The sequence below is a fragment of the Lolium perenne genome, chromosome 4 (genome assembly GCF_019359855.2).
Source record: "Lolium perenne isolate Kyuss_39 chromosome 4, Kyuss_2.0, whole genome shotgun sequence".
NCBI classification, from domain to species: domain Eukaryota; kingdom Viridiplantae; phylum Streptophyta; class Magnoliopsida; order Poales; family Poaceae; genus Lolium; species Lolium perenne.
In genome coordinates, this window is record NC_067247.2 from 149,180,798 (window position 1) to 149,202,907 (window position 22,110).

The 22,110-nt window shown below is 45.7% G+C and overlaps 2 long non-coding RNA genes across 8 annotated transcripts; one reads left to right on the top strand and one right to left on the bottom strand.

Moving 5' to 3' along the window:
* Positions 1-3,138: 3,138 nt before the first annotated feature.
* LOC127294802 (uncharacterized) lies at positions 3,139-7,057 on the top strand. Of its 2 annotated transcripts, XR_007847056.2 has the most exons (4): positions 3,139-3,308; positions 3,384-3,482; positions 6,436-6,562; positions 6,720-7,057. It is a non-coding gene; the product is annotated as an uncharacterized lncRNA (long non-coding RNA). The 2 variants fall into 2 exon arrangements; XR_007847055.2 differs by having other exon boundaries at positions 3,141-3,482.
* Positions 7,058-17,489: 10,432 nt separating this feature from the next.
* LOC127294801 (uncharacterized) lies at positions 17,490-19,056 on the bottom strand. Of its 6 annotated transcripts, none has more exons than XR_007847052.2 (4): positions 18,831-19,056; positions 18,553-18,745; positions 17,841-18,455; positions 17,490-17,729 (listed from the first exon to the last, which is right to left on the bottom strand). It is a non-coding gene; the product is annotated as an uncharacterized lncRNA (long non-coding RNA). The 6 variants fall into 6 exon arrangements; XR_007847053.2 differs by having other exon boundaries at positions 17,841-18,168; positions 18,352-18,745; XR_007847054.2 differs by having other exon boundaries at positions 17,841-17,937; positions 18,107-18,745.
* Between the last annotated feature and the right edge of the window lie 3,054 nt (positions 19,057-22,110).

Genomic DNA, 22,110 nt, shown 5'->3' on the forward strand with positions numbered 1-22,110 from the left:
TAAATCCTAAAATACATACCGCTGGCGCATAGGGCTGTTTGCCGGCGGTAACTTAATACCCCCGGCGGTTTTGAAAGCGCCGGCGGTAAATAATACCCCCGGCGAGTTGGCTGAGGTGCCGGCGGTAATCTGGGTTATCCCCGGCGGTTTGCAATGTGCCGGCGGTAAGGGCTTACCACCGGCGAGGTGATCGCCGGCGAATACGAAAATGCCGGCGGTAAGCCTTTTCAATGTGCCGGTGGTAAGCCTTTTCCTAGTAGTGATCCATATTACTTGTATTTCACTATCTCTTCGCCGAACTAGTGCACCTATACATCTGACAAGTGTATTAGGTGTGTTGGGGACACAAGAGACTTCTTGTATCGTGATTGCAGGGTTGCTTGAGAGGGATATCTTTGACCTCTACCTCCCTGAGTTCGATAAACCTTGGGTGATTCACTTAAGGGAAACTTGCTGCTGTTCTACAAACCTCTGCTCTTGGAGGCCCAACACTGTCTACAGGAATAGAAGCGTGCGTAGACATCAGCAAGGCATTTGCAGATAATAATAAAACAGTATCCAAGTATTAAATAACTATAGGCATGTGTTCCGTATATAGTCGTACGTGCTCGCAATGAGAAACTTGCACAACATCTTTTGTCCTACCAGCCGATGGTAGCCGGGCTTCTAGGGAAACTACTGGTAATTAAGGTACTCATTTTAATAGAGTACCGGAGCAAAGCATTAACACTCCGTGAACACATGTGATCCTCATATCACCGCCTTCCCCTCCGGTTGTCCCAATTTCTGTCACTTTGGGGCCTCGGGTTCCGGACAGCAATATGTGTATACAACTTGCAGGTAAGATCATAAAACAATGAATATCATCATGAATCAATAACATGTTCAGATCTGAAATCGTGGCACTCGGGCCCTAGTGACAAGCATTAAGCATAACAAGTTGCAACAATATCATAAAAGTACCAACAACGGATACTAGGCACTATGCCCTAACAATCTTATGCTATTACATGAACAATCTCATCCAATCCCTACCATCCCCTTCAGCCTACAGCGGGGAAATTACTCACACATGGATGGGGGAAGCATGGATGGTTGATGGAGAGGCGTCGGCGGTGATGATGGCGATGATCTCCTCCAATTCCCCGTCCCGACAGGGTGCCAGAATGGAGTTTCTGATCTCGAGACGAAGTTTCACGATGGCGGTGGAGTTCTGGATGTCTTCTGACAAATTGGTCGAACTCCCGTGCGTTTTTAGGTCAAGGGCTTTAAGTAGTCCAGAGGGAAGCGTCGGGGGCTGGCCGAGGCGACGCCGCCATAGGGCGGCGCGGCCTAGGGGCCCACCGCGCCGCCAGGTGGTGTGGGCGCCTCGTGGCCCCCCTCCGTCTCGTCTTCTGGCTCCATACGTCTTCTGTGAAAATAGGCCCATTGCAATTATTTCCAGGGATTTTTCTGAAAATTGATTTTCTGCATAAAAATAAGACACCAGGGAAATTCTGCTGAAAACAGCGTTAATCCGTGTTAGTTGTATCCAAAGTACACAAATTAGAGGCAAAACAATAGGAAAAGTGTTCGGGAAAGTGGATACGTTTTGGACATATTAGCAGTTTATGAGTTCACGCTTCATTCCGGCGGTTCGCGCGTCGATCGACGCAGTTGCCACTCCAGCGGTTGCCCTTGTCGGCAGTTGTTGTGCTTAATGTCGCGCCGGCTGAGAAGACGCATCGAGCAAGGGTCGCTGCCAGTCAGGGTGGGCATAAAAACCGTGAAACCGAAAACCAAACCGAAGCCGAAACCGAACTAACCGAAATCTCGGTTTTTCCATTAACCCTATTTTTTCGGTTTCCATTTATACTAACCGAATAAAATTTGGTAGAATTCGGTTTTTAGCCCCACCAACCGAACAAGACCGAATAGACCGAATTGAGTAACCTACCATCAATTTGTGCATAAACCGATCATTCCATAGAAGCCCAATTGCGTTTAATGTTCCAAAAATTGTTCATTCAATGTATGACTTTGGTCTTTGATGTACTAGCTTTTTCTGAATATAGCGTGAAGCATGCATAATAGAACACGCCGCTCGAAGTCTTAGCTACCCCTTTTAATCGCTCACGAGTGATGCACCTGTACCACGAGTGCCGCAGCCTACCAAATAGCATCCCTCCACGATTGGTGCTCATTTGTCGATTTCTTGCGCAGTTGATGCTTTTTGTGTTGATATATCAATCAGTATTTGCTTTCTTCGGTGATGCCTACTATTTGTTCAAGTGAGTAGGTTCATTCGGTTTTAACCAAAAACCGAATCGAATTTGTCGGTTAACCGAATCTTCGGTTTCCTAAATTTTCATGCCAATTTCGGTTACCATTTTTGAAAACCGAATTTGTTCAAAAAACGCAAACAGGTGGGCCTCTGGGAGAAGCGAGCGGTCACGCGACCGCGCAAACGCAAACTCAGTGCATATTTGGACCGCATTTGCATCTCCGATGACAACCCAATCATTATGTATCGAGCCGTTGGGCCTGGATACATGTGCATTTTTCGACCGCACGGTCATAAACGATCATTTCGTGTCCGTTTGCGTCGTCCATTTACGTTGGGCCGTTGGAATCGTGACATGGACAAATAAGCGAGCACACGAACGGTTGAGGGAGGATGAGCGGGAAATGACAAAAAGATCATTCTTAAAATGGTCAGCGAAAAATCATCCACATTGTAAATTTCAAATCAAGTAATTTTAATACTGTGGTGCCATTTCGTTAGGGGCCAGAGCGCCATGAACCGGAACATTGAGATAGAAATCTTCGTTTCACTCAGGGAACTTTGAGCTTTCGTTCCAACACCGAGGTACGTGACATTAACATAGCCAGGTTCAGTGTCATGGAGGACGATATTGAGCAAAAGGACTAGATATGGTTAAAGTTCCAAGGTGGGTTATTTTTGCACTTCTCCTATATTTCAGCTAGCTGATTTCGCAATTCGGCATAAGTCATATTTGTGGCCGTCCGATTGAGTCATCCAGCGGGTATCCTAACGCACCATGGTTTTTGCGGATCAGTTCGGGTCTTGTCCGGTTTTTTCCCAGGGCTAGCGGATCTGGTTCTGGTTTTCTTAATTTTGGCCCTTTTTTATGTGTGGTCGTTGTCCTGATTTCGGTGGTCGGCACCGCGTGTCATTCCTCCCCCAGCCATTTCTTTCTGAGACGGAGCTAGGGAGGAGGGCGAGAGACTTGGTCATGGCGGAGAGACCGTCGGAGAGCGCGACGGATCGAGGAGGCTGGAGGGCATGTCGCCGCCGACGGGCTTTGGTAGACATTCAGTTCCTGTCCCACTCTTTCTCCGGCCGCGCATCTCCTCCGTTTTCTCTGACGAATTACCAGCAGCAGCAGAAGACCGCCAAGGCCAAGACCAAATTCAGCAAGCTCGGCGCTCTGGCCAACGACCACCGCCGGATGCTCCGCGGCCTCGACGACTCCCCGACAGTAATCTCTTCTCTTCCGTCGCCGTTTACTGTTCGAATTTGTAATTTGAAGAATTATCAATTTGTTGTCGCCTAATAGAGTAACGATCAAGGAGTAGGATTCCATGTCCACAATTTTTGTTTTCATTTCGATTCGTGTAATCTTAACTGAACGGTGTATAAGTATTCACTGGGATGGTTCAGTAAGCAGCTCTGTGTTAAGTACCACTTCAGTAAGCAGCTCCAGTAAATCTTGTCGTGTTTCTTAATTGCAAAGTTAGCGAGTATCAGCCATAAGGTTTTTTCTGGGTCAAACTCGTACTCCAAGATACTGATAATTTAGCCGTGGACAGTGGAACAGAAAATTTGAATCCTCAACCACAAGTAGTTAGTGTCTCTTTAGTAAGTAATTCAAAAGAAGCTAGGAAAGAAAGACCAAAAGGAATGAACTTAGCCCTGTATTGCAGTGCTGTTAGCCATTTGTAACTGCATTTTCCTGATGACTCTTGTGATTTCTAATTTGTAGAAAACCTGTTATAATAGTAGAGAAAAGAAGTACGAGCACCGAAAAGTCAAACCGCCTTGTGTGACAGTGGAGTAGTATATTATGAAGCAAGTTTAGATGGTTACGATGATTCAAGTTTTTGGCCCTGTCCGTCTACCTGCATGGACAGTGGAGTTGCTTCAACTGATGTAGTAAGTTCAGCTAATATATCCAGCCATAACACCGGCCAAGCCAATCTTTTTGCATTTTGTACTTTATCACAATTGACAGCTGATTGTCAAGGAAATTTCTTAATCATATACTACTCCATATCTATATGCCTGTACTAATGGAGTGATAATTGATAGTATGCATTATGTCATTGTCCATGGGACATCCAATTAATCATGTCAGGAATCCTAGCTGATGAAAGATGATCAGAAGGAACTAATAATGATATGTTTCAGTGGTTTCAGTCCAGTGAGTCTTCATATCTATTTATTTCCACCTCTCTGCCTCAGTCCTTCATATTTAATTCTTTTTTAGTCGTTCTTTGTTTAGTCCTTATCATTCCTCTCCTTATATCATCATTGTTTCATTTTATCATTTTCTTCTTTCTTCATTTTTCTGTTCTCTCACTGTCTCTCTTAGTTGTTCATGTATGATTCATTCACTCAGTTTTCTCATGATTCTTTATCTTCACTCTCCTTAGTTCTTCTATCTTCTTACTCAACCAATCTTCTTTTTTCCTTACTCTTTCACTAGTTTTCGTTGAGTCTTTGTTTCAGTTTTTAGTTACTTCATTTATCAGTCTACTCAAGCATTTTTTTTCTTCAGTCTCTCATTTCCTAAATGTTTCTTCAGTTTTCCATCAGTCATTATTTCAGTTTTTAGTATCTTCATCTATCAGTCTTTCTTCAGCCCCTGGTCTTCACATTCTATTTGTTCAGTCTTTCTCAGTTATTATCTCAATATTTATTTTCATCTTTCTTAATTCTCGTTCTTAATTTTTCTTCATTCTTATCTCGGTTTTTCTCTGTTCCCAGTCTCATCTTTACTCTGTCACTCTTTGTTCTTAATTTCAGTGTTCATTGCTTCTTTGTTCTCTTAGTTTCTTCTTCTTCCTTACTTCATTTTATCTTAATTTTCTCAGTTTCTCTCTGTTCTCAGTCTCTTTATTAATATGTCACTCTTTCTTGAGTATTTCATTTACTGTATGTACTCTGTCTCTGTCACTTGTTCCTGGTTCTTCTTTCTCAATTTCTTGAGTATTTCATTCTCTTTCTTGAGTATTTACTATTCAATTCCTTTCTTCATTTAATTTTCTCTTTGGTCAGTCCTTTCTTTTTTCTTCATTTATCTCCACCCTTATTAATGTTCAGTCACCATTCTAGTAGCTCCGAGCATTCTCTTATTTTTTCAACTATGTCAAATCATTCTTCCAAACTATATGCTGAACTCTTACTTTCTTCAGTTTATTTTTCCAAATCATTCTTCCACATATGATGTTATCTAGATGGATGGAATATCATATGGGGAGACAATGGAAGTGCATATGCATAATGTTCAGGTTTGTACCTGCAATCATCACAGTTCAAGATCTGATGTTACACCGGTATAGAATAAAATCAGTCATGGTTCAACCTCTAGTTGACTAGCTGTTAGATACTTTTTTTAATTTTTATGTTATTTCTTTTTCATTTCTACCCTCCTTGAAGTATTTCCTTCGCCTTTTCAAAGGCCTGTTTGTAAAGCCTGTACATTGTCCCTTTTAATATAAAAATTTACACCATAGGCCCTCCGGTAAAGGTGTCAAAAAAATGCTTTTGGAATCGAGAGCACTGGTGCTCATGTGTACCAAATCTCTGTCCATTTGTGAAAAATGCTTTTGGCTCTCAGTTGCTATCTTACTTTTGCTCCTAAAAGAGGCATGTATCTCCCAATATAAAAGATCACAACAAAAGTATCTTAGTTGTTATATAGGGCCGTAGGGGATCAGATAAAATTAAGAAATGACTAGAGTTGTCGCCATCTTTCGATTGGCATGCTTTCTGGCAGCAGCCCGATCGGCGCGACCTCCCTGCACGCACTGCTCCGCACCAATATATTATTTCTGCCACTTTTTCTTGAGTAATTCATTATTCTGTCACTCCTTCATGAGTAATTCATTATGCGTTTACTCTGTCACTGTATTTTGTTCTCGGTACTTTATTTCTCTTTCTCGTCAATTATTTGTCCGATTGGCCATCTCTACTACCACATTACTAGCTACATTTTTTCATGGCTACTGTGTGTTTTGGTGTAGTGTAGGTAGCCCTTTAAAAATCCGAAAGCTGTTGTTATCCATAGGAAACATTCTTAGTATTCGAAATTTAACATGGATAATGCCTAGATATCACAAGCTAAATTGTTCAAAAAATTTAGTATATTTCTTCAGTCATCATTATCTCTATTTTTTTTTTTTGCTAATGCTTGACCATTTTTTATGCAGCAACAGTAGGCATGGACATACAAATGGGAGAGGTTAATATCTACTTGCTTGATCAAGAAAGAGCTAGGGAGAGAGATAGAGAGAAAGGGGGGAGTGGGGATGACATGCTGCTTTATGAGATTCAAAGGTTTGCCCATCTCCTACTTCTTTCTTCGTCATGATGTGGTCTTTTTCATTACCCTCCATTGGCCATTTCTTTGTTGGGTCGATTTCCTGTTCATCCCTCTCTCTCTTCTTTTACTATCTTCTCATTTTCCCCTCGTTCTCCTATGTGTCCTGAGCAGGCGTGGTGGCTGTTGTTCTCTTTGCGTGGGGACGAAGAAGAGAGGCACGTGTGGCAGAGAAGTGTGGGGCAGTTGATTGAAGGGGCCAAGATATACAAGGCCGAGGTTCTCCGTTCTTTTCGTAAAGCCTAGAAGTAGCCATACGCATCCATGTCTTCATTACCAAGGGCGCGAAAAGAAGACTGAAAATGAGCTAGGATTAGTCGAGGTAAAAAAACCCGGGGAAAAACCGGACTCAATGATAACGAGCATATTGTTTTTTTGTCATGTCCGAACTGACAAAAACGAAATAATGAGTTAATGAATACTACTGAAGTCAAAAGCTGACTTATGCCGAATTGCATTTTCAGATAAAATTGTCAAATCTTGGGGAGGATGTGTGTCAGTACCACAATAGCCCACGACTCGAGCCACGTTTGAGTGGGTTATCCACTTACAATTACAAATATGCATGCTTAAGTTAAAAAAAGATCATTCATGTTTGTGGTATTTTTTAATTATGTTCGCCAATTTAATTGCAGGTTGCTTCTTTTCAGACACACCGGACCCGCCGGGTCGTTAAAACACAACATAGTGAACGTGTCGTACATATCGAGTGCGGATATTCCGCAACCAGTTGCATCCGCGCCTTATTATTAGATGTCACACTTTTGATTTTTTTAAAAACATGAAATAAAATCATGGACATGGAAAATATTGTGTCTTGCACACATATAAATTTCGTTCCAAAATATGACCATATTTGGCCCGTGAAAAAAAAGATCAAAGTGAATAGTATTTCATAACTATTTCCATATCATTTGTCTTTATTTTGCAGGTCATACACTTTCAAAAAAATTGGTGAAACTTGGCAGATCCATACTACGTACACACCATAATATATGTTGCAGATTTTTTTCGTATTTTTTGAAAACTTAAAAATGTGACAACTGACAATGGGTGCATGTGCAACAAGTTGCAAACAAGAGTTGCAAATATTCCGCAACCAGTTGCGCCATCACCTCATTATCGGATGCCGCACTTTCAGAGTGTGTATATTCACATATTGTTTGTCTTTTTTGTGCAGGCCATACAGTTTTTTTTTTTTATGAAACTTCGCAGATGCATAATACACAACATAATATGTGTTGTAGATTTTTTTTCCATATTTTTTAAGAACTTATAAACGAGATGTCTCACAATTATAAGCGAGACGTCTGACAATGAGATGCATGCTTCAAGTTCACGAGGGCGATGTATAGATTATGGCCTGTCCTAGAGGCCGGATGATGAGATGAATTAATAAAGCATGGCTTGTAGGCCGGCCGCCGGGGATGGATTCATTTGCGCCATGTACATGTATCGGAACTCTCAGTCATCACGATCAGCATACGACGTGTACTGCTCCACTACCGGGCTAGCAATCATCGATCGGGGAAGTAGTATGTGCGAAACGCACGCTTTCATTCTTTCTGCTAGGATAGGAATCTACAAGTGTCATCTCAGCAGGACGAAAGATGATGACTGCTTTAATTAGCCCATACTGTAGCGGACGTGCAAGGCTGGATCGTATCATGTAAGGATCGACATGATGCTGTATCCTGGACTCAAGGAGTATGTTGTACGACTACTTAGAGCATCTCCAACAAGTGCTGTAAAAAAAAGCGCGCGGCAAAACAACCTCCAGTGGGCAGCCGCGCGAACCCAGCGGACGCGCGAAAAAGGCGTGCACGCTAAAACTTTACCGCGCCCGCGCTTTTGCGCTATCCCACGCGGGAAACTTTTGCTGCCTCGTTGGCTCTATAAACGCGACGCGCGCACGCCAACCACCTGAACTTTCCACGTGTCGCTCCGCCTCTGTCTCTCACCGCTCTGCCTCCCACACCGACGCTCTGCCTCCGGCTCCGGCAAGATGCCTCCACGCCGCTGCTCCACCTCCGGCTACCGCGGCGTTCACGCGCAGCCAAGCGGCCGCTTCGATGCGGAGATCCGCTCCGGCGAGGAGCGCATCCGTCTCGGGATGTTTGACACGGCGCACGAGGTGGCGCGGGCCTACGACGCCGTCGCCTGGCGCCTCGGCCGCTCCCGCCGGTAGATGAACTTCCACGACATCTGGACGCGGGAGCAGGCGGAGCAGCTCGCGCCGCCATCGCCAGTCGTTACGCGCGAGCAGCAGCGGCGCCAACGGGAGCTTGAGCAGCGGCTCCTCATCACCGAGCGCGATGAGCGCCTCCGCCTCGAGTGGGCGCGCCAGTTTCCCGAGGACGTCGCCGCGACGGAGGCATTCTACGCGCAGAAGGAGGAGGCGAAGGCGGCAGCGGTGGCGAAGAAAAAGGCGAGCCGTGAGAAGCGCTGGCGGAGTCCGCGGCGAGGAAGGCGGCGAGGGCCGAGAAGGCGCGAGGAGGGAGGAGCAGAAGAAAAATGGCGCAGGGCCGTCCACCATCATCCTCTCCTCCCCCTCCTCCTCCTTCGAGTGGACTTCGATGCCGGTGTCCGAGACTACTCCGAGCAGCCACTCGTCGGACTTCGACTAGGATTCGGAGTAGGATTAGAGTAGTTTAAAATAAAATGTCGCGCCGTATCATTGAACTTTTAATATATTTTGTATTTACAATTAAATTTTCGTGTTTATTTGTTTTGTTTGATTATTTTGAAACGAAAACGGTCGAAGTAGCCGTTCGCGCCGCGCGCTGCATAATGGCGCGCCCGGTGGAGGAGCACTTTTTTCGCCCGAGCAGGCGCCGCAAAATACCGCTTCCGGCGGGCAACTTTCACCGCAGCTGGCTATCTGTTTACAGCGCGCTGAAATCTAGGTATAAGGCGAGATGCTTCTGCTGATGATTATCAAGAACAGGCCCGTTGATGGACACATGTTGTGCAGTAGCGGTGGGGCCTTCTCTGGGTTTCCGGAGGGAAAACTCTTTGAACGGGCCAAAGAGAGATTTTTTTATTGCATACATAAAACAATGGATAAGATTGTTTAAAATAGGGTTATAAATAATGGTTTCTTAGCTGATTTGGAGATGATAAAACCGGAAAAGAAGAAGCAACAATTTTTTGTGAACAAGCAGGGCCTGAAGTGGACAGCGCCTCAGAAAATAAAGGAGCCATCTCGGCATTGGCTCGAGATTGGCAGTTCGGTTATTTACTATGGAGGCTATTGTTGATCCAACTGCTTTGGAGTGCTTGGCATGTCAGGAGGCGCTTGCTCTTGCAAGTGACCTTAATATCTAGAAGATTCAGATTGTGACAGATTGCTTGGAGGTGGCCAAGTGTCATCGATCTGATACTGCTGATAAAGGAAGGTTTGGCAGGATTGCTACAGTGTATTATTTGAGCTCGTCGGTTCAATATTGTGGAATTCTGCCATGGAGGGAGGGAGACAAATGGAGAAGCTCACAACTTAGCTCGCTTTGCTACAACCCTTGAGATAGGTAGATTAGTTTGGCTTCTACAACCACCGGATTTGTTATCTATCCCTTTTTTTTTTTTATAAAGGACGCTTCATTATTCAAAATATTCAAGCATTACACCCAAACTCTGCATAACTAAGATGCACACAGCCGTTTAAGTATCAAGTCTGATTAAAAATATAAAAGATCGATCGAAAGAGCCAAAGTAGAGTATGCTACGTTGGCTTCAATCTGCCTAATATGTAGCCATTCATGTCGGGAAATAAACTTCTTGGCCGTGTTCTCCAACCGTATAAACACCTCCATAAAGAGATCTCGGTCCTCCAAGCGCTGAAGTGGCGACCATGAACGGAGCAAAGCCATACATTGGCAAATGACCTGCATGAGAGAAGAATTCTTGTCATTGAAAACCTTGTCATTTCTACATAGTCATAGCGTCCATACGACTGCAATTGCGCCCAGGATAAGCGTTTTATACCTAGAATCTGTCCCATTTAATATATTTGCAACGCTACGAGGCGGGTATAAGGCATAACCCATCTGAATGATTGATCATATAGATCTAGCAAACCTACAGTTGAAAAAAAGATGTTTTATTGTCTCATCTTGATGACAGAAAACATATTTCTTATAACTGTGCCAGTTGCGTTTAACAAGGTTGTCTTGTGTTAAAATCACACCGCGACGAAGGTAACATGCGAAAACTTTCATTTTCAGTGGTATCTTCATTTTCCAAATATACTTATTATTGATAACCGATTGACTAGGAATGGTAAGCGCCCTATACAATGAATTGACCGGTTGTTATGTATCCCTATGAACATCCTAGCTGAATAAATAATGCAGGTGGTCGATGCTAAAAAAAAAAACATAAAACAATGGATAAGATCAGTACAAGGCTATCATTGGCAACGATTATATATATAATAACTTTTCTTGCTTATGTTCTGAAAAAGTTAAAAAGAAAAAGGAGAAATACCATGCTAAGAAACCTCCAAACGTTGAATATTCAGAATGATTGAATCTGACTCTCCCCAAGGACGAACTGAGTGAACCTACTAATTATATCTTACAATATATATAAAAGGAGTACTAAATAGATTAATCGTGTTGAGTTCGGTGCATTCTCAGGGCTCTGGCGATCCATGCAAACGTTGTCTACTCTCTGCTGATGGGCCCGGTAAATTTCCGTATGCATCTTTTCCAGTCAACGCCATTCAGATTGGGGCAGCGCTCGCTTGCTCACGCTCGTAGCGACCAAGGAGGTCATGGCAGTAGCATGCCGACCACGGCGACCGGGGATAATCCATCACGAAGAGCGGCAACAACAGCCGGAAAAAGGGTGGTCATCGACCAGATCCAGGCCGAGGGAGCAGTGGTACGTCCGCCTGGGGAGGCGCCTGCGGGATCCACGCCGGGAGGTGCAGGTCGACAGCCAAAACGAGGCGGCGGCGCTCGGGAAAGGGCTGACAGCTAACAGAATGGAGCGGCGGCGGTCGTACAAGGCTGGCGTCGGCCGGAACGGGTTGGCAGTGACCGGATCGGGGCCAAATCGGGCAGGATTGAGACCAAATCCATCCATGGCGAATTGGCGACGCCGCCTCCTTCGCCTCCAGCACGTCGCCGGACACTCGCTCCCCACCACACAACCTCATGAGCGCCAGACGCCACCCTCCCCCAACTTCCTACGCACCACCAGCGTTCCTCCACACCTTCCCCAACCTCCTCATGCCCCAGCGGTGGTCGATCGAGCGCGTCGGCGCCGTGGCGTTGCAGGTCCTCGCCAAGCAGGTCGCGGTGGCGCTCGGGACACTTGTCGTCGTGTGTCATGCGGACGACAACGCCCCGCTCGGCTGGACATCCCGGGGAGGCCAACCTCCATCTCCCATGTCGCCCCTCCTCTCTCCATCCCCATGCGCAGAAGCCGCCGGAGCCAGAGGAGTCGTCGGCGTTGTTCCGGCTCCCAGAGTTGGTGCGGGTGTTCGACGAGCTGTCCACACGCCGCACCAAGATTGTGATGGTCTCCCGCCCCGACGCCAAGGACTTCACTCCCATGCTACTTTCCTACACCATCAAGGTAAATTACAAGCAGGTCTATGCACTCCTTCTCTATCTGTTTTTCTGTTTGCTGCAGGACACATTTTTCTTACAATACCGCTATAGGGCTTCTACTGCTTCTGATTGTAGTAGTGGGTTCAACCAGTTTGAGCTTTGGATGGGTTGGAGTTGTGATAGAGCATCCACTCGTTTGCAGCTCACCATAATTTGGCGGTGTACATAGTTTTTTGCAGTAATTCATGTGTTTCAAGGCAATTGAGTTTTTTTTAGATCCTTAGAAGGTGTTTGCTAGGACTTCAGTTTGAGTGGATTACTGAACTGTGTCTACTTACAAGATTGTTTCCTGAACATTCAAACTTAGAAATCCGATGTGATTAGCTCTTTTTTTTATAAATATTGTAAGTAATTGGCTGTTTGAGTGGGAATTGTGTGGACTTGATGATTTGAGATTAGAGCACTCTTTAATGGCTAGCTGTGGTGACTATTGAATTAGGAGTCAATTTGTTCCCCCTACAATTGTGGTTTGCTTACTGCGAATTGTTAGGCACATGGCTTAGGCGCTTAGCTATGACTTCAGGTTGATTGTAAACTGGTGATTCATATTTGAATGGGTTTTGGCAATTCCTATCGAGCGTCTGGATTAAAGATGGAAGAAAAAAGTAAATATATCTATGTGTTGAAGTACGTATTTCTTGCATCGTTGCGATATTCTCTAAACTGACCACATCATGTGCTAAACATATTACAGACGGTCTCAGCGGTAGATGACTCCTGCGGAAGTATATCTCAGTTCATACTTTTATCGGGTGGAAATTAAAGAAGTAAAATGTTCCCAAATGAGCCAGAATAATCCCCCGTGTGTTATCTTCTCCTCTTGATCTCATCTAAACTATCTGCAACTTAGATGATAATGACCAGCAGAAACATTTAAATTAGTTTACCGATTGGGCCATAATTGCCTCTAAAATAAGTAGGCCCTCAGTCTCTTGCATCATAGGCAGGCACTATTTTCGGACAAATTCCATCAAATAATTATCTAAAGAGAAGGATTTCCAGCAAGCAACAAAGCCACAGTGGCGGATCATGCTACCCTAGGGTAAACCATTGTGCACTTTCCAAATAGAGGCACCACAGTATCAACCCTAGGAGCAGCAGAAGCCACTATATCACTAATGAAATTAACCAAGAGCATAGGCCAATAGATCATTTGCCAGCAATCAGAAAATTTCTCCAAAAATGAAATCATCTTCCTGAATACCTAGCTAGGAATCATCTTAAATAGATTTTCTGTCACATATGACAAGCTCAAAATCAATTAAAACCATTCCGAACTTCTTAAGCGCGTCAATCCAATGATTCAGTATAGTATCCTACTGCATGATGATGTTCACAGGTCTCTGTTTCCAAGTGTAGGTGGTAACTGTAATGTTTCTCTTTCTTGATTAGAACTTAAAAGCTTCCTTGTTATTAAGTATGATTTTCTTTCTTATATTTTTTCTTTGGGTTAGGAACCTACCCATGAAAGATACACAAACTCCTTGGTCCAATGGTATCCTTAATTGTGCAGGTATTTTGGTACATTTTTTACATGGAAATATTCTCAAGTAGCATTTCATTTTTGTCAAACTCATAAGTGTTCCTCTTTAGCTTAAGTGGTGTGAAACATTAGGTTGTTTCTGGTTCTGTTCAAATTTAGCAAGAACAGTTTGTTAGATCATTTCGAGAGCAACATTCTTTCCGATGAATATATGTATGTATCATTTCGAGAACAACATTCTTTCCTCTCACTTTATTTGTAAAGGGTTGTGTGCATCGCCATGATGCAGAAGCCGGGACAGACCCCCATTTCGAAAAAAAAAACTTTATTTGTAACCACTTCCTTATTCAGTTTTATCTTCTAAAATATTAATATGTGCCCATGTAGTGCTATGAGCAAGTCAACTTATTTATATCAGGTGTACTATCCACCCTTTTCTCTTTTCATCTGTTTGTTTTCTTTGTTTCTTTGAAGGTGTTTTGTCTATTTTTTATCTACGCTTCACCATATGTGCAAATATTCCGCTGCAATGCGCGAGGTGTCATCTAGTACCACTAAATGGGCCAACCCGTGTATCTGACTGGTATGATTGCCGGCGAATAGGTTTTGCCATGGGATGGGAATTGTCTTGTGCCGCGGATGAATGGATGATGCTATTGCTAGAGCCATAATTGTGATAAGGAGTCACCACTGGCCCAGCCCATATAGCATGGAAACGATGTAGCCTGCAGCCATAGGCTCCTATTTATAGCTAGACTCCGGAGCTATGCATCCCCAATGCAGCCCAAAAGTTTCTACCTTTTCTTTTCTTTATTTTTTTAATATTTTTTCCATTTTAATTTTTCAATATGAAAATCTTTTTTTTGCGGGCAAATATGAACATTTTCGTTATGTGATTTTTTCCAAAACAAACATTTATCTTATTTGAATAATTTTGTATATGATCATCTATGTTATGTAAATTTTTTTAAGAACATTTTCTTTATTTGAACGGTTTTTAAGTTGGGTGAATTTTGTAGAAGGTGATAGAGGATTGACGAGACGGGGCATATAGCTAGATATGCTTGCATTGTGGTTAGCCAAAAATGGGTAGAGGAAAGACAATGAATGTGTCATTATGCAATTGAAAAGTACCTCTATGTCATGTTTGACACCATGTTTCTAAATGGAATGGTTTGTTTGTTTGTTTGTAACAACACATTAGTATTTGGCTAGTCCTCGTAATAGAAGTATTCTCACGCATGACACCAAAATCATGCGGCCTATTAGATCAGCAAATAGCACATAGGTAGACAACTTAGAAGTTCTATGCTGGACTCTCATCTTGCAATTGAAATCACTGGCAGTTCAATCATGCATGACTATATTGTACATCTATCTTCATCCTTGTTGTAGCTACTTATATTTTATTCTCTTTGATCTTCCTCCACGCCCTCATAAAGTTGGGACAAGCCCATCTTAGTAAAGAATCACGCCGTGACTCCCATATACATCAGCAGAAAGGAGTTGTATAGGATCTCTTGGAAGCTCTTATTTATCGCTGGATGCGTGACCGATGTGCCGTACCTGTAGTGTTTTCGTCATGGGCCCATGACTTAGCATTGCTTCTACCTTTTCCATTTTTGATTTTTTTGCTCTTCTTTTCTAATTTTTTCTTTTATCTTCTTTTCTAGTTTTTTCAATATGAACATTTATGCCATGTGATTATTTATATTTATAAAAAAGGAATAATTTTCTCATTTTTTGAGTTGGGTGAATTTTGTAGAAGGAAATAGGAGATCGACTAGACAAAATAATATGCTTGCATCGTGGTTAACTAAAAATGAGTAGAGGAAAGACAATGGATGTGGCATTATCCACTTGGAAAGCACCTCTTATCATGTTTGACATCATGTTTCTGAATAGAATGGTTTTTTTCTTTTCTTTTTCGAAGCAACACACAGGAACTACTGGTAGTTTTTTTTGTTGCGAATAACTACTGGTCGTTGATGAAATAGACAGCTTGGAAGTTCTAGGCTGGAGCTCTCCGGACATCAATCCTTAAACCTAAATCGCTGGAAGTTCAATCATGATGATATTGCACATCGATCTTCATCCTCATTGTAGCTACTCATGTTCATTCTCTCGTCTTCCTGCACCCCCTCATACAGCCTTCTTAGACATGATAGTTTTGAGCACGAGATCGCTACGCCCAGGAAAGATGCATAGGTAGCCCTCTTCCATGACAGTGATATCGTCACACGATCCAGCTCCGTGTTGATTCCAACCCAAGCTCTCCTCCCATGTGACAGACACCGCGCACCCAAAGTCATATCCCGGATCGCACTGTCCAACTGCCTCGACATAGACTGCATGATGTCCGTTGTTGAGGGAGTCCGAGACACGGTGAGCACGAAGACGTGATCGTCCTCGTCTTCATACTGAAGAACATGAGAGCCGTGCACGGCGGGGAGATCAAACTGGACGCCATACCTGAAACTCCTCATCAGCCACCGGTGTACGGTGGACATGAGGTCGCAAATCGCAAGTAGCATATGTCCACCCTTTCACTTGACAGGCGGCCGGCTAGCCTTTCAGGCAATACATGTCCAAGGTTGGATGTTAGACTGGATTGGAAGTTTGGGGGAAAAGAAAGCAGCGTTATGTATCATGCTTATTTACCAGCTCTGGCTTGCAAGAAATGAAGCAGGAGAGGAGACCCAGATTGAGGAGCCGCATACAATCACAAAAAGAACGATGCACCTTACTGAAGAGTGGATGGCAATCAACACTTGCTCGTTGGCTTCCATGGGGCGGGAAAGGGAGCACTGGCACCCTCCTGATCCTGGCTGGGTAAAGGCTAATGCCGATGGGGCTTTCTCTTTGACGTCTGGCAACAGAGGTATTGGGGTGGTTCTCAGAGATCACCACAGCGGCTTCCAAGGCGGACACTGCTGTTTTTTTGTCTGATGTTCTGGACTCGGTGAGGGCGGAGATCAGTGCGGAGCAGAAAACGGAGCAAGAGGGATGCTAACTTGCGGCATACGAAAAAAAATTGCTAGTTCCCAACCGAATTTTTTTATATCTCGCAGCAAAAATGGACCTTAATTTTTTCGAGCTCGTAACCATAAAGATGACAAAAATACATTTTTACTACCACGCCAGATAAATACCACCTCCCGCTGTCCTGACCTTGCGGTATGGATTTTGGAAAGTGAATGCGGAGACAGAGGGAAGAACGAAGCAGAGATCTCATGGAATTTCTCAGTACACGACGCACAAAGAAATGATCGGTCGTGCCGTGACGTCCCTCTCGACAGAGTTTGGGCAGGCCGAACGAGCAGTTTGTAGCGTGGGCCAAGGTTGTTTTTCCGAGATGGCTGGTGCTAGACAGCTGGGCTTTGTGTTTCTTGCACTACAACAAAAAAGGCACGCGGAGACGCTCAACTTAGGTGCTAAACACGCTTTATAACATCTCTACACCAATGTAGAGTTTCTTTTGTAAAATGTTCTAGAAACGTCTCCTTATGCACCGTCTCAGGATCCATAAGGACGCATTGGAAGCATGTCTAGGAGACATGAGACGTTCATAAAGCGTGCATATCCTTGTTGAGACGTAGTACTAAATCCCCTCCCATATCGTCTCTAAAACAGATAATGGCGTCCTTCCGGATCTTAGGACGTTATCTTCATTTCCACAAAAAATGATATTTTTTCTTGTCGCAATTAGTTTCTCACTTTATATAACGATAATCATATCTTCGTGCTATCACGGACAATAACACGGCAGAAAAGCGTACTGCGTTATTTAGAACATGTTAACTTTATTTCCGAGAGCAACGATACTTTACAATTTAACTGTACTTTTGTCAAAGAATTACAACTTGGCTAGACAAAATCCTCCAAATATTTATACATACATTTTCTTCTAACCAGTTTGAAAACAGTCTATAATCTTTCATGGAGAAACTGGTACATCGTCTTCCCATTGCTACTACTGTAGATTTGCCTTGCAACCTCCGATTATTTTGCTTGAATAATAATCTTCACAAAAAATTATGTTGTACACAAAGTCAACTGATAAATAGATAAGTTAACTGGTAATAAATTTCAATAGCAAGTTCTAATTTCCACATGCACAAATGAAGCACATACCACGGGTATTTTACCATCAGGAGTAGTATCCGTATATTGGAGCACCATCTCTTCACATTGCAATTTCACTTCTTTGTTGGATAAATCTACGGACCGCCTGCAAGAAAAACAATTATTAAACTATCGTGTAGATATATGCTCATAAAAACATTGCTTAAAACAATGGCATTTAACATTACAAAGTATGATGTGGCTGAATATGTGACAACGTAAGAGATGTCAGCTACAAAATACGCTTAACAACTGTCTGAAAATATAGTACATACATATAGTTCTTCTTTTTAACAGCAATCAGTACCACGCTCTTTCAGAAACATAGAGTGCTTGACTGCTTGCGTAGAAAACAGAGAAAATTAGCTCTTACTGAATACCGCACTAAGGATTCAGTGTGAAGTATGTTTGCCGAATCAAATCTAAGTTGCAGGACAGAGGTGTACTTGATTTTGTAGTTAAGTAAGTCTTCATAAGATTATGTATGTGCTTGCACCGTCGTTTGATCAAACAGACTTACCTGGCATTAGCTTGTACAAGTGCAGTATATTGAAGGACTAAGTCTTGATGCCATAATATTTTGCTTATATCAGGCACTCACAACAAAATCTACGTGCAATTGTCCTGAAAATTTTGAAACGCGACAAAAGATTTTACTTCACTCAGATCCAATCTAATTATCTATTAACAAGAAAAGCAAATGAAAACAATGCGTGCGTACTTTCAGTCAATTTGGAGAAGAAGCTATACATACCAAAATGTTGTGGTCCTACAGAAGAGCAGGCGAACTCGTATTACAAGAATCGAGATATGAAGTACACAAAACCTTTGTTACTTCTGCTTTGTCATTTACTCTGTTTCAGGCTGCAGCCACATCCACATGCCAGATTAATTGCTGCCGCTACATAAGAGGTCTGAGATCCGCACAAGAAAAAGAAAGAAAATCACAGATTAGAAATAAAAGAGCGGGGAAGAAGGAGGCTGGCTGCGGTTGATTACCTGGGGCCTGCCTCAAAATCGCGCACCGGCAGTGGACTCATGGGGCGAGGTAGCGTGTTCAGTGGAATGGATTTTTGGCGATAGTAGGAGCCCTCCGGGGCGATCTCGCCAGCGATGGGCCGCGACGGCAAATGGCGGCGGCAGCCTCCAGTACTTCGCTAGGGCTGGCAGATCTCTCTCTGTTTTTTCTTCGAAGGGGATTTGGTCTTTTTCTTTTGGGGGAGGGGTGGAGGGGATCAGGGCAGGCGCGACGCAAACGGACGCTGAGCGTGGCCGGAAATGCGTCTGGCACCCTCTCCAGCGACGCGACACAAAGTGATCGGGCCGTCCGCGGAGACGTAAAGCGTCTCTGTGGATGCTCGGCGAACGCGCAAAGTGTCCGCTCGCTTCCCCACCGGGCCCATCTGGCAGCGAGTCTGCATCGAGGGCATCGCTTTGGCGGTCAGCGGTTCCGCGTTTGCGCCGCAGCCTTCGCCATCAATGGCGCGGCTGCCTGTTCTGCACGCGCACTGGTGGGCGGCGGCTGGGCTTCTGCGCCGCCTTCAATGGTATCGTATCCCGCGCGCGGCTGCCCTTAAAAGACCACCGGCCGCGTTCCTCCTTCCCCCACACCTCCACTTGCACCACCACCGTCGCAGCGCCATGGGGAAGAAGAACGACTTCGAGGCCTCCGGCAGCGGCAGCAAGAGGGTGCCGCTCCCCGTTACGCTGGGGAGGCTCATGCACGACAAATGGATGCCGTGCGAGGGCTGGTCGGGGGCTGGCGGCTCAGCTGCCGCCAGGTGCCCATCCCTCCCGTCCCTGCGCGCGAGCCTGATCGGACCGCGGAGATCCGGCGAAGGAGGCGGTACCTGCCGCCGGACCTCCGCGCCGATCCGGCGTACGCCATCGACTCCGACAGCTGGCGTACGTATCTGACAACCGAGACGGTAAGAGAAGAAGGGCGGGTGTTAGAGTACGTCATGGGCCTGGGCCCGTTAGTCTTATGGTTTGCTTAGGGGTCAAGTAAGCGTTGCTTGGGAGTCAAGTAAACCTCTCTATATATGGAGAGGAGATGTATCAATCTAATCAAGCAAGAATTAAGAAGGAAATCCCTTCTCTCTTGCCACCGGCCGTGGGCAAGGCCCCCGGCCGGCCCTCTCGCGCCCTCGCAGCCCTCTCTCTCCCTCCCAAACCCTAGCAGCCACATAACATTTGGTATCAGCTTTCCCGGGTTCGATCATGTCCAGCCCTCCACCGAGTTCTTCCCACCCGCCGCCGCGGCACTCCGACATCCCCGCCGTTCTCTCCCCGGCGGAGATCACCGCAGCCCTCCGCGATCTCACCACTGCTGTCCAGGAGATCTGCCTCTTCCTGGCCGGTCCCTACGGGCCGCCGTCGCCGGCGACGCTGCTGCTGTCGTCGCCACCACCCGACGTCGGGCTGCTGCAGTCCCCGCTTCCACTGTCCACCATCTCCGGGCCGGGCCATACCTCGGCGCTGGGGGTCCCTCTTCTCCAGCAGTCGGCCGCCTTCTTCCCCACCGGGACGCTACAGCAACAGCAGCAGCTAGCGCCTCCACCAACACCGCCGCTGCAGCTGCTGTCCTCACCGACACTGTCCCTGCCGTTCGGTGGGCAGCTGCAACAGCAGCAACTGTTGTCGTTGCCACCAACACCGCAGCAGTGGCTGCTGCCGCCACCGACACCATCTTTGCCTTTCGGCGGTGTGGGAGCAACCTTGGCCCCGGGCTCTACATCGACACCGCCTGGGATGCCCTTCCACCAGGTCCGTTTCCCTCTGTCGCCATCACCGCTTCCGGCTTGGATCGCTATCCACCACGTGTCGGTGGCGGTGAGGCTGCAGGCTGCTGCGCGCGGCCTCCTAGCGCGTCGGCGTGTGCGGGAGATGCGTGATCTACAGCTGCAGCTCCTCCAAGTTGCGCTTCGTTGCGCAACGGACCTCGATCTCGTCCGCTGCGTCGGGGATCTTGGGCGTGCGGTTTCCCCCACGGGCGGCGGACATGTTGTTTTTCCCGCGGGCAGCGACCTCAAAGTCTGCGCCATCGACAGTCATCCGGCGGGGAGAAGGCATGGTGTCACCGACAGGAGCGCACCACGTAGCACCACTGCATTCCGCCGCCGGCCGCCGCGCGGGCTCCTTTTGTCCCGCTTGTTTCCATGGGATCGAGGTGGCTGTACAGGTGCACGTCCGACGGGCGAATGGTGTCCACTTTATTTTCAGGGGTCAACAATAAAGCGTCCCAGTCTATTTCAGGTTGAGAGTAATAAAACAAGCCGAGATGTAAATGGCTCATTTTTAGGTGTTAGGGTTGTGTTGCGTCGAGTCATGGTTTGTTTCAGTTGCAGCTCGAGGACGAGCTGCATGTCTAGGTGGGGTGTAGTGTTAGAGTACGTCATGGGCCTGGGCCCGTTAGTCTTATGGTTTGCTTAGGGGTCAAGTAAGCGTTGCTTGGGAGTCAAGTAAACCTCTCTATATATGAAGAGGAGATGTATCAATCTAATCAAACAAGAATTAAGAAGGAAATCCCTTCTCTCTTGCCACCGGCCGTGGGCAAGGCCCCCGGCCGGCCCTCTCGCGCCCTCGCAGCCCTCTCTCTCCCTCCCAAACCCTAGCAGCCACATAACAGCGGGCTTCATGGGTGATACGTCTCCGACGTATCGATAATTTCTTGTGTTCCATGCCACATTATTGATGTTATCTACATGTTTTATGCACACTTTATGTCATATTCGTGCATTTTCTGGAACTAACCTATTAACAAGATGCCGAAGTGCCGATTCTTTGTTTCTGTTTTTGGTTTCAGAAATCCTAGTAACGAAATATTCTCGGAATTGGACGAAATCAACGCCCAGGGTCCTATTTGGCCACAAAGCTTCCAGAAGACCGAAGAGGAGACGAAGTGGGGCCACGAGGCGGCCAAACCCTAGGGCGGCGTGGCCCCTGCCCTGGCCGCGCGACCCTATGGTGTGGGCCCCTCGTGCCGCCTCCTGACCTGCCCTTCCGCCTACTTAAAGCCTCCGTCGCGAAACCCCCAGTGCCGAGAGCCACGATACGGAAAACCTTCCAGAGACGCCGCCGCCGCCAATCCCATCTCGGGGGATTCAGGAGATCGCCTCCGGCACCCTGCCGGAGAGGGGAATCATCTCCCGGAGGACTCTACGCCGCCATGGTCGCCTCCGGAGTGATGAGTGAGTAGTCTACCCCTGGACTATGGGTCCATAGCAGTAGCTAGATGGTTGTCTTCTCCCCATTGTGCTTCATTGTTGGATCTTGTGAG